Source organism: Phoxinus phoxinus (assembly GCF_949152265.1).
Source record: "Phoxinus phoxinus genome assembly, chromosome: 6".
Lineage (NCBI taxonomy): Eukaryota > Metazoa > Chordata > Actinopteri > Cypriniformes > Leuciscidae > Phoxinus > Phoxinus phoxinus.
In genome coordinates, this window is record NC_136881.1 from 33,027,096 (window position 1) to 33,050,169 (window position 23,074).

The 23,074-nt window shown below is 39.2% G+C and overlaps 1 protein-coding gene across 4 annotated transcripts in view; it reads right to left on the minus strand.

Annotated features, from left to right (window-relative positions):
• The window catches only part of atf7ip (activating transcription factor 7 interacting protein), a 42,193-nt gene that overhangs the window by 17,670 nt on the left and 1,449 nt on the right, over positions 1-23,074 (minus strand). The window contains exon 1 of one of the 4 annotated variants that reach the window (XM_079616764.1): positions 12,960-13,040. The exons of 1 other annotated variant lie outside the window; for it this stretch is intronic. The gene's annotated coding sequence lies outside the window, so the exon portion shown is untranslated. Of the gene's footprint in view, positions 1-2,858; positions 2,917-12,722; positions 12,844-12,959; positions 13,041-23,074 lie in introns of those variants that run through there. 2 more of the 4 variants (XM_079616762.1, XM_079616763.1) reach the window with 2 other exon arrangements.

Sequence of the window (23,074 nt, forward strand, 5' to 3'; positions counted from 1 at the left end):
TGGTGGTATTGACGAAGACTTAGTTCACATGACATACAATAGCAGGTTCTGTGCGGGCATCTCAGTACTAGTAACTAACTCACTCACTACTAGTAATGAACATTAGCCAGGTGATTACAATTTAATTCAATGTTTAAGTCAAAACAAAAACAAAATGGCAAAGGCTACAATCAGGGTGTAAAATGAGATGATCTCCTTTTAGAAGACCTGAGATTTTTGCTAAAGAGTGCCAGAACTACACATTTGTACAGTTATGGAGAATATTGGTACAATGGTTTAGACTAATTTATTTATAGCTTTATTCTCATCTATTTTTGTGATTCAGTATTGTGGGACTGCTAAAATTATTGGCTCCTTATTCAGTCCCATTCAACAAAAAAAAAAAAAAAAATTTAAAATGAATAAATGCAAACAATGCAAATGTTGCGGTATTTGGAAGTGCACAATAAAAAGTTTTTAGACAAAAGACAACAACAACAAAAAGTTTTGAAGAAATTCTTCAATGCATTTTAACCAATCAAAAACTATTCGCTGCTAGCATGAAAAACATAAGATATGCCAAGATCCTCCCCCAATCTTCACTGGGATGAAGAGAAGACACCCAAGTAAAAACATAGATGCCCAAATGGAATATACCATTTTCTAATTTGTAGGGCAGCACAAACATCAACAGAAGCTAATCCATGCCCCAATTTTTTTTTTTTTTTTTTTTTTTTTTTTTTTTTAGTATTATTAAAGAGGTTTTCTGGTGAAATTGGTACAAACATGACCTGCATACATCTTAAAAACTAAACTCCCTTTAGCCAAAAAAAACAACAACAACAAAAAAAACAGCATTCCTCTTGTAATGCTACTGTATGCACAGCCAGCTAATCACAGACACAACCGGCAGAAACCGGCTGAATCCAGTTGAGACTGGCTTAGCTGTGGGTTGCATGTCAGATCTCGGTCATGTGTCAGTCTTTGTTCCTGATAACATACACTAACTAACTAGCGGATCAAGCTACAAAATTACATTTTATAAATTAACTGATCAAAAATGTACTTGTTCTGAGTAATAAATGATTACTTTCCAAAACTAACAAAATGATCATACAAGTGCATGAAATGAAACATTTCACGCATTGAAGCCTGAATCCTCCAAGAATGACTGAAACCAAACACGGCACAACAACAGTAAACCGTGTACACGGTGCAGCTACCATGGAGAGCCAGAATTACAGCGAAGTCTCTTTAAGATCCCCTCCCCCGCTCAGCCATTTCATACAAGTAGCTCTGCACTGCAATAACACAAAATGGCCACCAGCTCGGCTGCTGGCAAGCCAAACAACTGCAGCTGCACAAATCATGTAAATTAAACAGGAAGAAATGACTAAATTGAAATAATGTGCCTTTGTTTCAGGGCTGTCTGATGGAGTGTCTAGCATGCATGTAGCATGTTTCTTCACATCTGACTTTCCTTGCATCTAGATGCATCCAGTTCGTCCACACAGGAGCTTATTTTTTTGCTTTTAAAATTGTCAGCTTTTAATCATGCTGCATCATCAAGATCGCAACAACTACTCCAGAGGGCATAGTCGGTTCAGTTATTCAAGCCTTGGTCCTCTGTACTCAGGATCACAAAGACGGTTTCCGCTATGCATCAGGTGCAGGCTACTCCTGTGATTCTTCTGAGATAGCCTATCTGATCATACTTCAGTCTTGTGCCATTGCTTCATACTTGTGCATTGGAGTAGGCCTATTAATGGAGCGCTTTTAAAGGGTTCTCTCTTCAATCCATGCAGAAGTCCCTTACCGTTGTCACCTTGCACTCAACGAGTGACAGTTATGGAATAGTAGCAATGTCTCTGGACATTAACTGCATGCTCTGTTTTATAGATAAATGCAGGTCATGCTGTATCAGAAATATTGTTAGGTGAAAAAGCCAATAGCATGTACTAACACGCTGTCCACAACACATCCAAGTGGCACGTCAGACGTCACATCAAAATGTAATAACCCCCATTCTAATCGATAAAAGCCGTCTACATTGGAAGCACCTGATGCCTTTAGTTTACAAACACCCCCGTTTTTATGTATGCCACGCACCACAGCTAGTCCAGCCACTCCAGCCACTTTTACCCATCCACTCAAGCCACTTGTACCCATCCAACTGATACAAAACTATTCATATTTAAATAATTTAAGTTCCGAACCTTTTCTCATAGGCCAGCTGGATTGATTTTTCTGGTCTACTCTCCCTTTAGTTAAAACAATACAAAAATGTGCAATTAAAAAAATTGCTCATTTTAGCTCATGTAAGGAGTTTTATTTTATTATCATGTTACTTTATTAAAAAATCTAGTTTCAAGTTCACATTTCATTGGACCAAGCACTTTGTAGTGACATGCCACTTTACAGCTTTCAGTATTCAAGCTGTAACAGAAGGGTGCTCAATCTTTTGTGTAAAGTAGTTTAGTTCGGCCTCTAAACAAGTACACAAGGAATCTGATCAAGATCCTCAGGATCTTGTAAATTACCAGCAGGTGCGCTAAGGTAGGGTTAGACTTAACCCTGCTGAAAGGAAAATCTCCAGGAGCAGGATTGAGTACACCTGAAAGACATGCCAAAATCAACTGATTGAAAACCAATCAACTGCTTTTAGTATGTTAGCATAGTCAATACATGTTGAAAAATGTTTTTTATACAAAACACTTTTATACTAATGCGCAGTGACTCGCAAGCACCCCATTTACTGCGATATTACATTTAATTAATTTCATATATTTTGCATAGTCTTATAAATCATGCACGGAAAAACACTGATGAAAATACAAACAATTAAATAAGTACAGGAAGACAGAGAGCTGTGACCTTACAGTACTACCCTCAAATGCAGGCCACCTTCTGCTTGGAGGAGAAATTTGCAAGCGTGACTAGCCGTCGTGCGATCAAAAGCCTAGCAGTAAAACTGAGCAGAGGTGGGGGAGGGGCAGGGCTAGGGCTGTACCATGGACTTTACAGGGGTGCTACCATTTTATTCTACTAATATCTATCAGTAATTACACTAACTACTTCTCACTGAAAAATGAGAGCTAATATAACTGCAAGGGGGAAAAAAACTATTGTTCTCTTAACTTTAATTTAACTAAATTAACTCTTAACTAAATTAACTGAGGTGGATGTGCAGTGAAACAGAATTGAAACCGAGAACTGTAAAAACAAATTACGTCTCAACATATCAAACTAGCTGAAACTAGTTCTAGAGCAGAGTCAGTCACACTGCAGTGTAGCTCCACCCTCTTGCTGCAAAGTATAACCAGAGCAGACAGTGGAAAATTACTGGAGTACAGAGCATACCATTACAAGCACCGAGAGGGGGAGACACTCTTAACTTGGACGTTTCAACTACTTGAGTTTCAAACAGACATTAACTAGTTGTCATTCTAAGGTCTACTTACTCAGAGGTCATAACATATCCGTCATAACATATCCGCAAATGAGTATTGAGTTTGTCGCAATTCCTTCAATCAGTGCCCCTCAGCTTTAACGAAAGCGCGCACATATAGACGCAAAAAAAAATGCAAAAACACAATTAACTGTGGAAATGAGTCTGTAATACAGCGGTTCTCAAGCTTAGCCCAGGATTAGTCATGAGAGAACTCAGACACGTTTAGGAGCACACAAAGAGTAGATAGAAGGGGGAGGGAAGCATAGCTTGGACTCAATTACGTTTGCAGAGGTTCCTTTAAAACATGTTCATTTTAAACCAATAAAGAATATTAACATCCTCTGGATCACTATTGAATCCTGAAAAAACACTGAAACAATAAACTGCCCTCAGTGACCAAAACAGCATGCAAGACCTTGTCACAAATAAACAAGCGATTGAACAAACTAGCATTTCCAAGAACACAAACAAATCAAGTAGAGATCACGATGAGAAACAGAAGTACTTAAATATTAGTGGGGGTAAAACTCATGGAAGTGAGAACACTCACCCCTCCCCCATTGCTGCAGTCAAAACGGGAGAAAGGATAGGCACGGATCGTACTATTATGTAAAAAGGGGTGTGGAGAGATCCATTAAAAGGAAGTCGTGTAAGGAAGAGCACGACAAGCTATTTATAATCTCCGCCATTTCCATCCGGGCCGCTAGAACCCTAGCATATCTTACTCTGAATATTAACACTGACAGAGGGTCAGACTACGCCAAAAAATGGCAAGAACAGGGATGGGCAACTTTGATTAGCTTGTTCAGGTGTGTTTGATTAGGGTTAGAGCTAAACTCTGCAGGACAGTGACCCTCCAGGACAAAAGGTCTCCTTTCTTGGCCAAGAAGGATTAATATGAAATTTTGAATCAAGCTCTTCCCAAATGCTTATAAATTAGCAATGCAATGCTCCATGCAACATTCAGCGGACATTACATCCAACGGTTTGATGTTTGTGGCTGCCTCTCTGGATGAATGCTCACATGCATGTTTTACCCAGCTCAAACAGGTATCCACAGTGTTTCCTGCACCGCTAATTAGAAGCACCAATGCACCTCTGCTGAATCTACAGCGCTATAGCAAAGGATAGTGAGCAGTGAAGCAGTGAGCTTGCAGTCTAAATTGAATGAGATGAGATACGCAAAAATATGCATACACACACTTTACATTAGAGCAGCACGTGCATAGAGCGCATTGACCAAAACATTGCTGATTAAATAAATGTTCAAAAGTGTTATTCTGTAATTTCTATATTTAAGGTTGAAGAAATTAATACACAACTACAACTGACTTAAGCCCCGTTCACACCATAACATTTTGTTTATGATAAGCGCGCTGCAGTTAGGCTATGTCGTCTGCTACTTTGAATGCTCAAGCACTTTAAAGACTGTTGGCTGTCCATGTTTTTATCGTTTATCAGCTGGAGAGAAAAAAAAAGATAGTTCTGAAAGGGATTTCAATGATAACGACAGTTATGATGAGCAATGGTTAATAAAAATGTGTATATCATTAAAGTGCACACATCTTAAAGGGTTCATATGACGGTTCTAAAAAAACATTATTTTGTGTATTTGTTTTAATGCAATGTTTTACATGGTTTTAGGTAAAAAAAAAAGTAATTATTTTACACATACTGTACACTATTATTGCTCCTCTATGCCCCGCCTTTCTAAAACGCGTAGATTATTACACCGCTCATCATTCTCAAAAACGCTGTGTTCTGATTGGCCAGCGATCCAGTGCATTGTGATTGGCCTGAATATCTTAAGCGTGTGACGGCAATTTCATGTCCCTTACCATATTTGGAACATCAGCTCCCAAAGCAAGAATGACGGGTGAAAATGTCAGTACTACCTTATCAATTCGAGCCCGAATCTGATCCGGAAATGGACCAAGATGACCAAGCTGATCGATCAACTTTGCCAGCGGGACTGGACCAGATCGGTAATGTTTTATTTCATTGGGGACATAATTACTGATTATAATGACACTACGGGGGTGAGAACACTATGTAAACATAAAACCATGTCTGCATTTTTGATCGTAGAAACGACATACAAACGCTACTCTATACTGCTCAAAACTCGCGTTTGAATAGTCCGTAGCATATAGCATATAGCAATAGTCGTATGAAAACAAACTTACATGATGTGTCTGTGAGTCAGAAGCGCCAGGATGTACTTGCAAAGATGGAATTGTCCTACTTTTTAGAATCAGCCTTTTTGCACAGCTGGCCTTGTACTCTCCCAGGTTCTGGAAACAGTCCTCCGAAAAATGCGCAGCACACAGTCGGATATTTTTGTTGTACTGTTTTGGAACAGTGTTGTAAATAAAGCTTAACCACTGTTTTCTAATTGTGTCCTCTTTTGGAAGGCCAAACAAAGTAGTTTGGCTTTCGCAACGTAAAACACAGCGTCTCCACGACATGGCGACAACAATACAGCTAAAATAAAAGTTATGCTTTTTTATGCTTTCTTTGCGTACATTTGGCCGGTGTTATGAAACTCCGAATTATGAAGATTTGTGCAACTCTGCAGTTAGCTTTAGCTTCATGATTAATACTCCCCTGGTATGTCTGGTATATTTTTAAAATGTGGTTGTTAATACTGCTATTATCGCATTGGCATTACTCTGAACTCTAAGTTGGTTTCGATCAAAGTTAATTGAATTTATATAAATGTCAATCCTTTGATATTTGCTTCTGCTTAATAAAACTGCATTGTTCACAACCGTCTTAAATGATTTCCAAAATACTAATCAATAGATTCCTTAAACTGGATATCATAGAATGGCTTCGAGAAATAGCTGCAAAAACAAACTGCTGCTAACACAACCAAAACCCCACCCCAGTCCTGACTGAGTAGAAACAGAGATGTCTGGAAGTGGAATGTACCATTTTCTAAATTTCAGAGGAGCAGAAGCATTAGGATCTAATCCATGACAAACATGAAATCCAAGATATATTAAAACGGAGACCATTGTTAGTTAAAAACAGTTTGCATAGAAACAGATATCATTTTCCAATGCTATTGTATGCTCAGGCACCTTTTCACATATAACCGGCTGAAACCAGTTGAGACTACTTCAGTTATTGGTTGTTATAGAACTCTCATGTATCGGTCGGAAGTTGAAGGTTTCTGTTAAAAGATACTAAAACTAGCCATCTGAACTACCAGATTACAATTCAATAGTAAAATTTTACAATTGTAGAAGAATTCATTCTGAGCCATAAAATGTTATTACTTTCAAAATCCACAAAATTGTCAAACAGGTGCAGGAAATAGAAAACAATTTCATGCACTAGTACTTAAAATCCTCAAAAACGGCACAACAGCTGTGAAGCATGCACACTACAGCTACCACTGAGAGCCAGACTCCAGCAAGGTCTCTTTAAGAGCCCTTCCCCCATTCTGCCATTTCATACTCTGCACTGCAATAACACAAAATGGCCACCAGCTCGGCTGATGACAAAGAAAACAGTTGAAATCGCAGTATTTCTGTAAATTAAGTGAGAAGGAACACATAAAAGTGTCTTGATCTCAAAGGTTGTCTAATTTAGTCTACAGACTGAAATAATCAAGCCTGTTTTTTTTTTTGTCCTCAGGTCAAGGTCACCCATGGTCTTATTTGTCCTTTTCAAAAATGTTATCTTTTAATACCGTTCCATCATCAAGGTTATACAACCTCAAAACAGGACACAGCTTGTCCAACATTCAAGGTTCATCCTACAACCTAATCTGATTGTGTTGTAGTTTTTGCTTCTTCACCCTCTGAAGAACGTACTGCTGTTGCTGAAATCTTGCTTACTAATTAAGAATGAAAACAGCAAGGCCTCATTTCCCGTCATGCATTGCAAAGCTTCATTCTGACAACGAGATTCAACGTGAAGCTCACCGAAATAAGAACAGAAGTACAGCGCAAATATACACAATCATAAAAGATTGAACTAAGGTGCAACTTACAGCTACGCAAACTGCACTTCGAGAGTTGCTGTTGCATACCAGAAATGCTGTTGCACAAGTACTCATTGGATTCTCAGTGTTGCCACTGAGGGCACTAAAGCAGACATTAGTGCCCTCAGACATCATCCACTATAGCCAGAGGTGGAAAGTCCAGGTTCAGAAAGTAAAAGTCCTCCTCAGTATTTTGTTCCAATCACCTGGACTTGCTAATTAGCACAGTTTTTCAGCCAGGAGATAGAACTAATTAGTGAAATCAGCTGACTGAGTTCATGGGTGGAATAAACATATGGCAGGACTTTTACTTTCTGACCCCTGGACTTTCCACCTCTGACTATAGCCATTCTTCCCTGAGGCTAATACCATCATGTTAGAGCAACAGTGGCTGCGTTTATGGACCCTAAAAATTAAATTGTAATCAGACTAGTAGCATAGTCTGAATAAAAAGTCACATGTAACCACGTCAATGGGAATGAATTGGCCTAATGGTTTCAAACTTTTCTAATCCATTCGATAGGACATGTAAACACTTGATCAGATTAAAAACCGAAACTGGAATGTTCTGCGCATGTGCAATGACGTAATGACGCACGGAACGAGCTGGTGATGTTGTTGAATATATAAATGTTTATTGCAATCAATCTAAAATCCTCCTTCCACTCATCATCTGGGATGATTTCATTCCGATTGAAACAAAAGGTGTCCATGTAAACGTAGCTAGTTTGACAGGGCTTGACATTTACTTATTTGCTCACCAGCCACGGGTGTCCAGTGGTTTTCCAAAGTTACTAGCCACTCAGCATTTTCACTGGCCACAATTTTGACAATTGATACAATGGGGAAAAACTTCCATATATATATTTTAATATTATCTCATAATTTGGCAGCAGGTATATTAGGCTGCTGTCACTTTAAGACCAGACGCACGGATCCATTATACTATTACACGTGTGCTTTCTTTCTCAACGGTTTACGTTTTCTTAAAATATAACACTGTTTACGTGAAAACTTGCCAAGACTGCCATTTTAACATTATTTTGTGTATATTTTACTGTTTTTATAAGCAGCGAAAAATAACTCAATTTAGTACTGAGGTGGCTTTATGTGCGCGCACTTTGTGTGTGAGCACAGAATCTGCGGGTATGGGCAAAATGATGCGCAAAACGTACAATCCCACACCGAAATTCAAGTCAGTAACACCAACAATATTCATTCAGAGCAAATTAAATGAGTGAGTGAGGGGAGGCAGGTTTGTGTGTTACTTGCTGTCGGAGAGATGAGTGAGTGAGAAAGCGCAGCTGGTATTGTATCTATTCTGCGGAAAATTATTATTAGAAGAGTTTCAAATATATTTTCAGGGGGGCCACTACTTCTCTGACTGAACATTCTATTTTGGGCCACTTGTGCATTTCAAAACTCACAAAATTGTCAAACAGGTGCATCAAATGGAAAAATATTCTTGCACTGCAGCTTAAACTCCTAGAATGACCAGAAACTAACAACAGCAGTGAAGCATGCACACTACAGCTACCCCTGAGAGCCAGACTCTAGCAAGGTCTCTTTAAGAGCCCCTCCCCCATTCTGCCATTTCATACTCTGCACTGCAATAACACAAAATGGCCACCAGCTCGGCTGATGACAAAGAAAACAGTTGAAATTGCAGTGTCTCAAATGTTGTCTAATTTTAGTCTACAGATTTAAATAATCTAGCATGTTTCTTATAAAACAGCCTTGTTATCTTATAACACCGTTCCATCATCAAGGTTATACAGATTCAAGACAGGTCACAGTATGTCCAAACATTCAAGCTGGTTCATCCCACAACCTAATCTGATTGTTGTTGTTTTTTGCATCTTTTGCAAAATGTAATGACTGTTGTTGCTAAAATCTTGCTTACTAATTAAGAATGAAAACAGTATGACAGTTTCAACAGTTGCCTCTCATTTTCCGTCATGCATTGCAAAGCTTAATTCTGACAGCAATTCAATGTGAAAATAACTTAAATAAGAACAAAGTACAGTGCAAATATACACAATCATAAAAGACTGAATTAAGGTGCAACTTCCAGCTCCTCAAACTGCATTTAGAGTTGTTGTATACCAAACATGCTGTTACGCAAGTATGCATTGTAGGGCTGGGAGTCTGGGACGGTATGGACTTTTTCTTACCGCGGTTGAAAAGCAAGAAATTCCTGCGGTATAGTAAGCAAATATAGCAGCCATATAATCAGGACGGGGAGGCGCCGATGCGATCTCTTGCATTGCACGTGAACTGGAGCTCGTCTCATAAATGAACCGAAACTCAGCGTATAGGTTACTTGCCTCACTGACATGAGAAATAATTAGAAAGCTTAAAATGTCTACTTTTAAACAAAACTCAAAACGAAAAAGAAACTGACTACTCTCTGCTTATGTAATCCGTATGAAATGTGCATTTCGTAGAGAAGACTTTACTCTGTGAAAATATTTATTTATTTTTGTCCCTGCGCGCCGATCGGAATTCTGGGGATACAACATAGCCAATAGGCTATACTAGGCACTTTAGCCGTTAAATATCTTTGCTGCATTGGATCAGTCTCCATTTTAGAACAGCCAAGAGCTTTTCTAGTCTCGCGGCAGCAGCGCCTTGCATCGCCCTTAGGCCGTGTGTCCACCAAAGCGTTTTTAGCTAGCTGAAAACGCTAGGCGCTCTGCTGAAGTCGCCTAGCTGCTGGCGCTTGAGAGCGTCAGTTTTTTTTTTCAGTTGAGACGCATCGTTGCTATAATACAGAATATCCGTTGGTCCGTGTGGCATTAGTCCCGCCCCTCCTCCACTGTGATTGGACGGTTGGCTAAAAAGTGACAGTGATGAGCACTGCGTTTTACCCAAAGTTGAACATTCTTCAACTCTCGGCGACCTGTAAAAAACGCCCAGCGCTTGAGCATTAAATACTCGCTCAGCACCTCGTTACGCTCCTGGCGTTCTAAAAACGTGGCGCTCCCATTGAAAACAATTGAAAAAACACGCCAGCCTCGTGAAAAAAAACGATTTGGTGGACACACGGCCATAGACATTAAAACAATCAGCGGATGGTGGGCGGGTGCGGTTTTGAAAATTGGTTTAAAAAAAAAAAAACATTGGTGCGGATGGATGGCGGACGGATGATGAGTTTTGTGATGCGATTGCGGATGAAATAATAGCCCATCCGCGCATCTCTACAATGGAATGTTATTATGTGCCATGAAACATTGCGCGCCCCAACTCACGAAAGGTCGGATTTGCTTCATCTTGTGATGGAAGTTTTGTTTAGAAAACCTTGAATCCATGTAAGACACAGTCTCATTAGACATAATCCATGTCATTAGAATCAATGAATCCATGTGCTTTAGGCACAACGTGCACACGTGCAAGCCAACGGTTTTTTTTTTGCGGTAATGACAGTGACGAGCTCAGACTTTTCTAGTCCGAGCTCAATCGGTAGGCGTCACATGACCGTGGTATTGCGGTAATGCAGTAGGCATCACATCACCGCGGTAACCATCCCAGCCCTAATGCATTGCACTCTCAGTGTTGCCACTGAGGGCACTAAAGCAGACATTATTAATTGACTACTATGGCCATTCTTCCCTATGAGGCTAAAACTGTTATGATAGAGCAACAGTAGCAGTAGTTCTCTTTCCACTCATCAGCTGTGCCTCTGTATATTCATGCAGTGTGCAGTGCACATTGCACAACTCAGAATATCAGTTCCAATTTGAAGCTTGAGACATAAACACGCACATCATCCCGATGACTTTATTTATCATTCATGTAAACACTATGTTCAAATTCATCACTCTTGAATTATTTCATTCCGACTGAAACAAAAGAGGTCCATGTAATCGTAGCTAGCTTGAAGAGAACCTTGCTGAGCAAGTAAGGGTTCACTTTGTTTATTGCAAAAATGGTCTAAACTTTCTACTCCTCCTCTTACCCTTCAACTGATTGTTACATTTTTAGGCCACTTATGCGCTAAGGCTAAAATGTAAAAATCCATGATTGTGATTGGCTAAAATCTTTGCAAAGGAAATTATCAATGTCTCCTCGATTACGCACAGAACGGTTTTCCAAACTCCAGATAGAACTGTACTAAATTGGCACCAAGTCTACAAAAGACATAATTTGATGAAAACCAAAATGATAGGCTATACCATCTAAAAAGCTGCCAAACACTGAAAATAATACAGACTTAAACAATAATACAGACTTTGGTTCACACCAAGGACGATAACTATAAAGATAACGATCAAGATATAGCTAGTTCTAAAAATCGTTCTCAATATTAAAGAATAGCAGAGTTCACACCACAGCTTTAACGAAAATGGCACAGAGAAACGATATCGTTAGAATCACTTTTAGAACGATTTTATCCAACTGATGAACGATACAAATCAGAATCCATCCTGATGTAACGAGCTTGAGCATTTAAAGTGACAGACAAGGGCGCACTTAGAATAAACAAAACTATATCGTCCGCTGGTGTGGACGCTAATATAGTTGTTTTTATAGTTAGCGTTCTTGGTGTGAACGGGCCTTTACACCAGCTACAAACATGAAGAGTTTCTAAATCTGTCTCCAGGAATCAGTTTAATGCACTTAGGTGATAATCAGCCAAGCTTTAACACGTGCTTTGCATTGCATTACACCCTGCTTTTCAAACAAATATTAACAAACCAATACATTAGAATTACATTGTTTACTTACCGTCATCACAGTCAGGTTCATTATAGTACTGTCCCATCTTTCAATGGAAGTAACTTAGCAAATCCTACCACATGTTGTGAGTGTTTTACAAACGAATCAATGGTCAAATGTGCCAAACAAACAAATAATCCCACATTTACACAATTAGGTACATGGTTAAGTATTCCTAACTTTGGGATCCAGCGATGTCTGGGGGGAAAGCAAAATACAGTACCAATTGCTGCCTTATCATTGATGGATTACCTCAGCTGCCCTCTTTATCAATTCACTAATACGCTTGTTGCAGGGGTGGGGTATTTCAAATGAACACCACATCCTGACATCACAATGTGATCTCTTTAAAACGAGTCGTTACTGCAGAGTGAAATAATTAGATGCTTTTTTGGACCATGCTTTTTTTTCAATTTCACTGTGTACAATGACCCCTTATGCCAAAATATAAATGTAAATTTGATTCCTCAAGACATGAACCCTTTAAGCGAGGGTTTAAACTGGACATACTCTGAAAAAACTTTTAAACAGAGAAGTGTTCAAAATAGCGTAATAAGTCTACGCAAAATATCAAACTACCTGAAACTAGTTCTGGAGACACAGTCACACTGCAGTGTAGCTCCACCCTCTTGCTACCAAGTAGCAAGCAGAGCAGGCAATGGAAAATTACTGGAGAGTACGGACCATACCATTATAAGGCACTGATAGGGGGAGACACTCTATCTTGTATCGGCAGAGGAAGCCAGGCGCAGGAAACAGCATTAAACGACACAGTTTTCATTGATTGGGAATGGTAAAAACAATCTACTCCCTTACCTTCTCCTGTAGTTCCAGCAGAACAGACTACAGCCAAGTAATAATATGACTGTGAAGAGAGATTGTGTACCATTTGTGTCCGTTTAGTGCTTATGTAACGAGTAACTTAATTGTTGAATGATAACACATGAAAGTGAAAAATGCTTTTGTTGACGAAAGATGGAAAGCATCCTGTTTGTACAATCATTGTCGCTAACAATCAACCGTCATTGTCGCTAAATAAATAATCAAGTCCTGGGATTAATGATAAAATGAGACGTGAAGAGCTGACAGTTTAGCCCTAATTTTCGTAGATTAGTTATGCTTATTTTTATACTAGGATCTAATTTACACCTAGCATGAAGACCGAAAGTAGGCAAAGAAACAGGAATCTGAAATCTTCTCAGGGGGCAGAATGCGAGAGAAAAGAAAACCTCCACTTTCAAGAAACTGCCTAGATATTCAGGTATGTTAATTATTAAAACCAATAACAATGAATCAATGAGAAAAAAAAAAGTACAATAATAAATCATGATTTGGTTCCATATGGTTATAGGTTTACTGCCAATATCTAAGCACAGAAACATTGCATGTGTGCATATTGAAAACTGGACTTAATAAATAAAAGGCGTAGATGTTACAGGCTACTTTGGTCACAAATTGTATATTTTGAAAAATACATTTTCAACTAAATATATGGCATGTTAGGGGCAAGATTACCTGTTTGCACAAATAATGACAGTGAGTAGGGCAGTAAAATTTTCTGACAAAGCCGTTTTGTCATTATTTTGCTATTCCATTTGGTGCCACTGCTGGCGCAAAAAAAAGATGACACATTGGCGCAGTTGACAAGTTTGTCACCTACCCTATGGGCCAGTATTGGATTCACGCTGTCAGTTCAGTGCCATAATGTGTGTGTAGTGGGTTCACAAAACCCACATCAAATGCACACAGACTTACAGATGTGCAGCAGCACAGACGAACAGGCCTTATTCCCCTCACAGCACTATTAAAACATTTTTCGAAAGCATCAGTTTGAATGCGTCAAAACATTAACGTTTTCATTGTACGCTGCTGGTTTAAAAAGCTGACAAGTCCTTACATTATTGTAAATGGGCTCTTAAATTGGTTGTTAGCACATAGCCTGGTTGGGAAAACAGATTGCAAAAAAACAACCCATTTGGTCCACAAATGCTTCCAGTATTAATGACAGTAGAGCTGCTTCATTATGACACTGCTTCATAATTCCTGTAGCTTAACTAGCATAGCATAGCGCTAACAATGCAAAGGTCACAGGAATGCAAATATGCAGATGAGCATTGGAAAGCAGCTGAGTACCCACGGCACAACGCTCAAGTACAAAGTCATTACTCTGTCAATCAATACTGTAGAGAAACATACGATTAAATATATTCATATCAAACCAGGGCTTAATTAGGTCAGCAACCTTTAATAAAAGGTGAGAACAGATTACACAAAGATAAAATAACAATTTTGTAAAGAAAATAACCCTGTTCCCACACAAAACCGTTAGTTACGACTAAATTTACAATTGCAAAAAGCTTGATGGTTGTTAAATGTATGAATAGATGAAGTGGATAAACCAGAGGCAAGGGTGGACTATACCATTATGTGGTTGTGCATAGGGGAGTGTCCACACCACATGTCATGGTTAATGAGAACAAAAAGCTGCAGCATTTTGAATCAGTTTTGTCAAAGTCCAGTTGACCATTTTAAATCCTGATATTGATGCATACAAACGCACTAATCTTGTAACAATGTTTATGTACGCCATTTTAATTAAGCAAGCCAGGAGAACTCTATCATGAGCCAACATGTGATATAAAAGTGTGGGGGAGGGGTGACAGAAACAAGGCTGTACCATTTGCTTTGCAGGGGATTTTAGGTGTTGTATAACCTGGTAATGTTTCATCATGCCACTTTTTTAAGCGCAATAAAGTTTTGCACCTAAATTTTCACTTTTTACACTATGAATCATTACTGAATCAAATAATTGAATATCTCGATTTAATATTGAGATACCAGTGGCTTGTATACTGAAGCCAATATTTGGTGTTGAGCATGCTACTACATAGTATGAGCAGAACATTTTTACACTTATTATATGGAATTTAAACAAAAGATGATACATTGGCGCAGTTGACGAGTTTGTCACCTACCCTATGGGCCAGTAGGCTATTGGATTAATGCTGTCAGTTCAGTGCCATATTAATGTGTGTGTAGTGGGTTCACAAAAACCACATCAAATGCACACAGATTTACAGATGTGCAGCAGCACAGATGAACAAGCATAATTCCCCTAACAGCACTATTCAAAAATATTTAGGAAGCATCAGTTCGAATGTGTCAAAACATTAACGTTTTCATTGTACACTGCTGGTTTAAAAAGCTGACAAGTCCTTAAATTATTGTAAATGGGCTCTTACATTGGTTGTTAGCACATAGCCTGGTTGAAAGAAACATAGTTATTTCATTAAAGAAACATAGTTCACCCAAAAAGGAAACTTGCCATCATGTACTCACCCTCCTGTGATACAATTTAGGAATGATTAAATGATGACAAATTTTAATTCCTAAATGGGACTAATGCGTGGCCACTCTAAAGCTAAATCCACCCTGATCTATAACATGCATACATGATCATGTACCACAATTATCATGTACGATTAGTGTATGTTGAAGATAAAAATAGTAAATCATGCCTTCTTGATATGAGACCAACAACACAGACAACTATTCTGTTCACAGAGGCTCATGATATACTGCAAAACAATCAATGTAAAATTAATCTTCATCAGCTACCTCGAGAAAAATGAGATCAGGTGATTTATTTACACTAATTCAAAATGTATCTCTTTTCTTTTTTGATATGTTATTTCATTATGTTCTTCTATTAGCTTAAAAATGTAAAACATTTCTTAAACTAATCAGTCACTAAACGACACATCATTAAAAATCGTAAAATCTCCCAAAACACAAAATCGTTTTAAGCGCTTAAAATTTGTACTATTAATAGCACGTTATCATTACGGCACAAATAGCTAGTGACCTGAAATCATTGTTGTTCACAGTGCCGCTGTACATTCAGGAAGTAAAGCTGTGCAACCACAACCGGTTTCAACCAGTTCTGTCCTGTTCTCTACACTCAGGATATGAGCAGCTCTCCTTCTCCTTCCATTCCTTACCCTATTTTTTATCAAGTATTTATTTTGATGGGAAAATTTGTACATTTTTTGGAGATGAAAGACCAAACTTTAAAACCTTTTTCGAATTGACTATTAATAATCGACATCAGTATTAATAATCATGAAACCTCTTAAATTTGTTTAATCGCTTTATGCATTAAATTGGCTAGTTTATGTAGTTTGACTGATGTACAAATAAAAAACACAATATTCATGTGGCACTAATAGCTAGCGACATGAAATCAGCCCGGTTTCACACAGTACTGTCCTATTTTCTTTACTCAGGAAATGAGAAGCTTTCTCTTTTCCCTTTTTGAGTTCGTTTTGATAAGATTATTTTAAAAATGAAGAAATAACACATTTCAATATATTGTACAACCACGACCTTTTATATACCAGCACCCATTAACAGTGCTTAAAAGGGAAAATAAAACTGAACCATGTACTCATGGAAACGCAAGTTAAACACGTTGTAGCCTACTTGCCACTGCAAAGCTTGCATCTGTAATAAAGTACACTCAGACCTGACGTCAGGGAACAAACTATTTGTCTACGACTATCACATGGCAAAGAAGTGGAAAACACACAGAGAAACGCATAATACAACAGCACAGCTACTCTGTGATTCAAGCAAGCACAGCCGTTCCCCTCCCCCACAGTGAATGTTAATGGGTGAGTGGAAAATTACTGACAGAAAGGGCTGTACCATTTAAGATATCTTTAGGGGTGGAACAAAAAAATAACTTGCGTAGTTTAATAATGTATTAAAAGTACAGACTATTACCCCAGAGTAGAAAAAGAATATATTGCTTTACTGTTATAAAATGAAAGCAACTATGAAAACTGTGGAAAGAGTACACAGACACGTGAAGTAGGATTTCTCAGCCACGGCTACTTGGTGGCACATGACGTCCACAAGATGCAGATGTTATTATAAGATCAATCATTCTTAAAATTTTCAAAGGCTGTCAATAATTTGAATTCAAAATCACATACTTCCCAACTACATAGTAGGGTTAAAACAGTAGGCGTGTGAACAGGTATTATGTCCGAATTCACAGAATTCGTTAAATACAAGTAGGCGACAAATACCCGGAGATATCTGAAGTGCGCATCCAATGAGCACTTTACTATCCCTTGAAGCCACAGAACAGGATTTGTGAATGGCAATGAAGTGACACAACTGACACTAGTAGGTCACATGACAATGACAACAAGGTGAATATAATAAGTCTGGATTACATTCATAATACACATTCATACAATATAGAACATGCTTTTTTTTTAAAGGTGGCAAAGTATTTGAGTAGTGTACACGGCTTTCAGACTACAAAATGTTTATTCTGTTGCGATAGTTACTGTCAGATTATGCGATTTTGCCCCTTAAATTCTTGTCGTGACATGGACAAGCAACATGTTCAGACTACATGTTGTTTTACATGTTGCATCTCTAGCCATTTTAACAACGTGCAGGGATGTCATCGAGAAGGCGGAACTAGTGACTGACTTCACAAGAGCATAAACGAATAATGGTTGTACTAGCCTAATGCTAATTCCAGTAATTACCAGGTTGCCTATGCAATCATTCAACAGCATTTCTCTTTTTTCACTCTGGCGTGGTAGTCCCTCCAGGAAACATCATATAGGCAGGAGTATTGTTGTTATAGCTCCAGGAACCTTTCCTCTATTGCATAATTCCACCTAGCAACACCAATACCATTGTCTGTCTTTCATTTCGCCATGTTTGTAAGCTGTGTACGGAATAGCTTCTGTGCTCTTATTGGTCAATGTCACTAATGTGACAGAACCCAGCATGGCAGACCGGAAAAAAAATTAAACATGCTAGTCTTTCACCCGTGAAGTGTCCCAGACACAACGTCGGTTTTCGTTCACGATGACACACTGTACAAGATGAAACGATTGATTCTTGCGTCCCGACAGCTATTGTTTTCAGATCTGTAGATTGTTTGCTTTGTTCCAAAACAGTGACTTAATTTGTTACAATGTTACATTTTCTTTTTGGTTCGGTTCGCTTTCAAAAGGCGAAATTTCAAAGCGTACCAAACGTGTTTATGCAAGTCACGTGTGAGAAAAACTGTCCTCTTAAAAGAGCACTTCAGCCATTTGCATAAATTTAGTAATTTTCAAGTCGTAAATTTGCGTCATTCTAAGCAGGAAGTCCCATATCTTTGTAGAGGGGTTGAGACTACAAACACTCGTTCCTCATTTATCCAGGGGGTGGGACCCACTCATGCTACAGACCTATTACAGATCAGTGGGTGGAACTTCACTTGCAGAAACTAAAAGCAATATCCGCCATCTTGTCTGGAAGCTAAGCTAACAGGCGCTATGGAGGCAGATGTGAAGTTACGACAATGGCGGATGGTACTCAATATGATATGGAAGAAGAGGATTTCCAAAGTCTGATGCTCGACTCAGATGTTCGTGGCTATCTTTACGAGCCGCAATATAGCGAAGAGCAGCTGAGGCTGATGGAGGAACAGGAGGAGGCGGCTGCTGCGGCTTCTGCAGCCGAGGCAGAAGACCTGCCTGTCGCGGACGAGGAGCCCAGATTGGCTCAAGCTGGGGCGGACTGGTGGTGCCTGTGCTCTCACTGTGCGCCTACGGACCGAGAGATAGAGTCCGCCTGCTGCAAAGAATTTCAACGATGCCAATTTCTCCTGGACGAAATCTCTGAATCAGACGAGAACACGGAGGTTTGTGTTGTAAACCATCCTAGTTTTGCGGTGTTCTCTGGATTAGTGGGAGTGGCTTGCGTAGCTGTGCAATGTGGTGCATTGTGGGAGTTGTTGTTTTCCATACAAATGCGCCCTAAAGTTACTTTCTGTCTTTCCTTGGTCAAGAAGGCACCAAATACGAAATGTGTGTTACCTTTCGACTACAACTATGACCCACTTTCCATAAAGATTAATTTTCCCACGGGTGAAATGCTCCTTTAATGGTCAGAGTTTTCTCTGCGTCATCCATCAAGAAAGACTGACAAGTTTTTGACAAGATTGACAAGAGCTTATTGGCTTTATCTGTAGCTATCGTGACACGCAATCACTTCAAGATGAAGATGTGCTTTTTGGTTTTCAGTTGCGATAACTAATATGCTTACTCACAGAATCAGACACAGCTTTTATAGAACACATTTCCCGTTAAGAATTACCACTTGGTTCATTGGTCCATTGGTCTGTTGGGTCAGATTGCTTTCTCATCTCAAACGAACAGCCCCAGAGTTCGTTTTCAATCAGACCAAGACCTGGCGATCTCGGAGCAATTGCTTTGGTGCGGATCCGAGCACGATTGCCGTGTTCATATGCCTAAATGAACTGAACTAAGGGAGAAAACGCACAAGGTTCCGAAACAAACACTCCAAACGAGCCAGGAGTGAAAACGCCCTTATTCTCTGGTGGTGGATCAATAGCTCGACATGATTGCACAATGTTGCTCCGCAGGGCTCATGTTCAGGGTTCTGAACTCAAGTGATTGCACCTTCAACTAGGCCTGGACCATCTTTGTTATTGGGCAAGACAGAACAAAGAGAATGATTGACACCAACAATTGTTGATGATTCGCAAAGATTTGCCTAAAATCTCTTATAGCTAATGGATCTGTTCCAATCTGACAAGATGAATTCACTGCCGTCAGCTCCAATCCCTGGTAACATGATTCAGCAGACCATTCTACCGTCTTCTAGTCCACACAACATTCCCAGCCCAGTAATGTACGGTTACTAGCGAGACAAAGTTTTTCACCGGCTTCCAAAACCCACAGACTACTAATTCGATGATCAACCTCAATGAAATTTAAGACAATGGTGCAACCTGTTCTTAAGCAATGCATAAAAGATGTACGCCAAAACTGGCCACAGCATGTCAGTTGTCTTGACGGTAGTCAAATCTTCAAACAGTGGCATAAGACGACCCCAATGTGTCCCTCAGATGGAGTGATCTAACAAATTCACTTACACATGGATTATGCCCATAATCTCATAGAATGCTACACTAAACAGAGGTTGTAAAGTGTGTCAGGCTCAGAATGGTTACAGTAATATTGTTTATTTAATATTACGAAAGGTAGCTAAAGGGTGTCTGTGTACTAGGCACAAATATCTTTAAACAAATCAACTTTGCAATGAATCAGTTGATCTGATTCAAGTGATCCAAATCACTTTATAAGTTAGTGTTCAGTCCACGGTTCTTTTAAACATAAAGCCTTTCAAAGAATACTCCATTTTATAGCATGCGTGAACACCGGCAGTTGAATAGAAAGTTAAAAAACAACCAATTTGAAAAAACTTCACAAAAGCATACTGTGAAACAACAACCATGGGCAACTTGTGGACAATCTAATTAGTGCAAAACAAAAAAACGAAGGATACATTGACTTTTTATCTACTGACAATATGTTCCCTTCCCACGCAGATGTTTTAAATGCAGTACGTTTGAATTGGATCAAAGCAGTAGTCGGTGATCAATCTGATTCATTATAGTAAACAAATCTGAAGCACAGGTTTGTGATTCTCCCATTAAATACTTGGTTTCAAAAGAAGCATCTGTAAAGGTCATGTTCATTTAACCAATTATGGGTGTTTAAAATAAAGAAGGGACACCATTTGTTGAACTTGATTATATTTTATAAGTCTGTTTTGTACAGAAAATGTTTGTCAATAGTATTGTTTCGATATAATACATTCCGGAATTACCATTTTTGTATATGTAATCTAAAGACCTCTGACCTAAATTGGCAAATGCTTTTAGTGAGGTAGGCTACACTGCATTCATGGTATTCCTTTTTTATCAGTTCATGCATTCCCTATGATCTTGGCATTGCTGGCATCATTTTCTTCTGTTTGAGCTTTCTATAGTGATATGAAACATGCAACCTGTTATACACAGCAATGTTACAAGGGAAAATCCACGGCTAACTGCATTAAACGATGGTTGCCACCACAAAGTGCATTTAAATAATTTAATGCACAGCTAGCCATGGATTATCTTGTTTATACCATGGTCATTTGCCAAAATTGACAACTTAAAGCTGTTATTGATGTTCAGCGCAATATTTTACCATTGCTGGAAAATATAATGTAGCGATTCAGTAGCTAAGCCTTTTTAATAAATGTTGTGTTGACAAGTTTCCGCGTTGACAAGTTTCGTGCTCCTGAATGTTTCTGTGTGTGCGCAGCAAGATCTATGAGTGACGTGTGTGTGTGCTTCAATGAAAACAGTGCATTAATATAGAACAGTGATTCAAATGACTTGGAACTACCTGTGCATTAAACAGTTTTATTGTATACCTTCCAGCCAATCAGAATCGAGTATTCAGACAGACCATGGTATAATTAGACTTAATGACTGCAAGCGAAATAAAAAAATTATACAGTGCAGTACTTGGCAAATTGCAAGATCTATTACTCAAAATAAAATTTCAGTGGATCCTTAACCATTCAGAGTCCTTGTAGGAGGTATGATTGATTAAATCTTTAAAGGTAAAGTGTATCATTTCTGCAACACAAACAACACAGCTAATGGTTTGGAAAAATATTGCTAATTTCCAAAAGGGCTTCCACAGTCAAAAAGGTAGGATAATCCCGCTTCAACCTCCAAACTAAATTGACATATCAGGATTTTTTTTTAAAGAACAAGAGAATCAAAGTGCACATTAAACATTGTAGTGCAAATAGTTTACTGCACTTTGTTATTTTCACATTGCAAAATAAGGTGGGAAGCACTGTGGCATTATAAGCATTGTTGTTTTGAGAATACCAACCAGCCTCACATAGCACTGGCTCAACCAATGGCATAAGTTTGGGGTGGGGCTTTCTGTTTGATGACCAATGGCAGGCATGTGTGGAGGAAAACCTGTTTGAAAACCATTTTTTAACCCTTTTTGTCACAATACTAGTAGCAAAAAAAACTAAATTAAATGTTGTATAAAAATCTAAATATAATAAAATAAATAGCCTAGTACTTATAAAAGGTTTAAAAGCATAAAGATGAGATTAAGTCTTTAGTTAGATTCCGTAGCCTAAAGCCCAATTTATTTTGCGTCGAACTCACACCGTAGCTACGTCGTAGGCTGCGTGTAGCGCGCGTACCCTTCAGCGTAATCCTGACGTGCACTTCTCCAAAAATTTAACACGTCAATTCTACGCGGACGCAAGCGCTGTGATTGGTCTGCTAGAACCCCTCCCTCGGGTTTCATATGCTCCCTCTGCATACGTGTAATTGTGCGTCAACGCGGACAACGACGCAGAAGTAAATGAAAAACAACGCATAGTCTATAGCGCAGAGGCTCCGGCGTAGGTCCGACGCAGACGTATTTATCAGCCTAAAGCCTGTTTTATGTTTCTGCGTTGAATCGACGGCGTAGTCGTACCCCCGCAGACCCTTCTGCGTTGACGCGAACCCCTCTCCGCCCCCTCCGCCGTAGCTCGACGTGCACCTCCAAAAAAATTTAAATACGCGTCGAGGCGACGCAGACCACAAGGGCTGTGATTGGTCAGATTATACATCATTTCCGGATTGTAGTTTTTCCGGTTCCCCCCTCCCTTCTTTTTCGTCTTCTTTTTACGTCTTACGTCTTCTTTTTCTTCTGCGATTAAACATTTGCAATAAAATCATTTGTTGTTCAACGTCGATTAGCTCCAGCTGCAACAACACTCTCTCTCTTTCGCTCGCCATTGCTCACCGGCGCACGGAACCAAAACAAACTAGCAAAGAGATTCGCGAACCACCCCCCCACACACAAATACCCCCCACCCCCTTTAGCGTTCTGGCGGTGAAATGCACCACGATGCAACACAACCCGACGCAGAACCATAAAACGGCCACGATGCCGTAGGAGTGACGGTGTAGCTACGGCGTGGAGTTGACGCAGAAGCATAAAACAGGCTTTAAGGCTGTCCAGTGTCCACCAAAG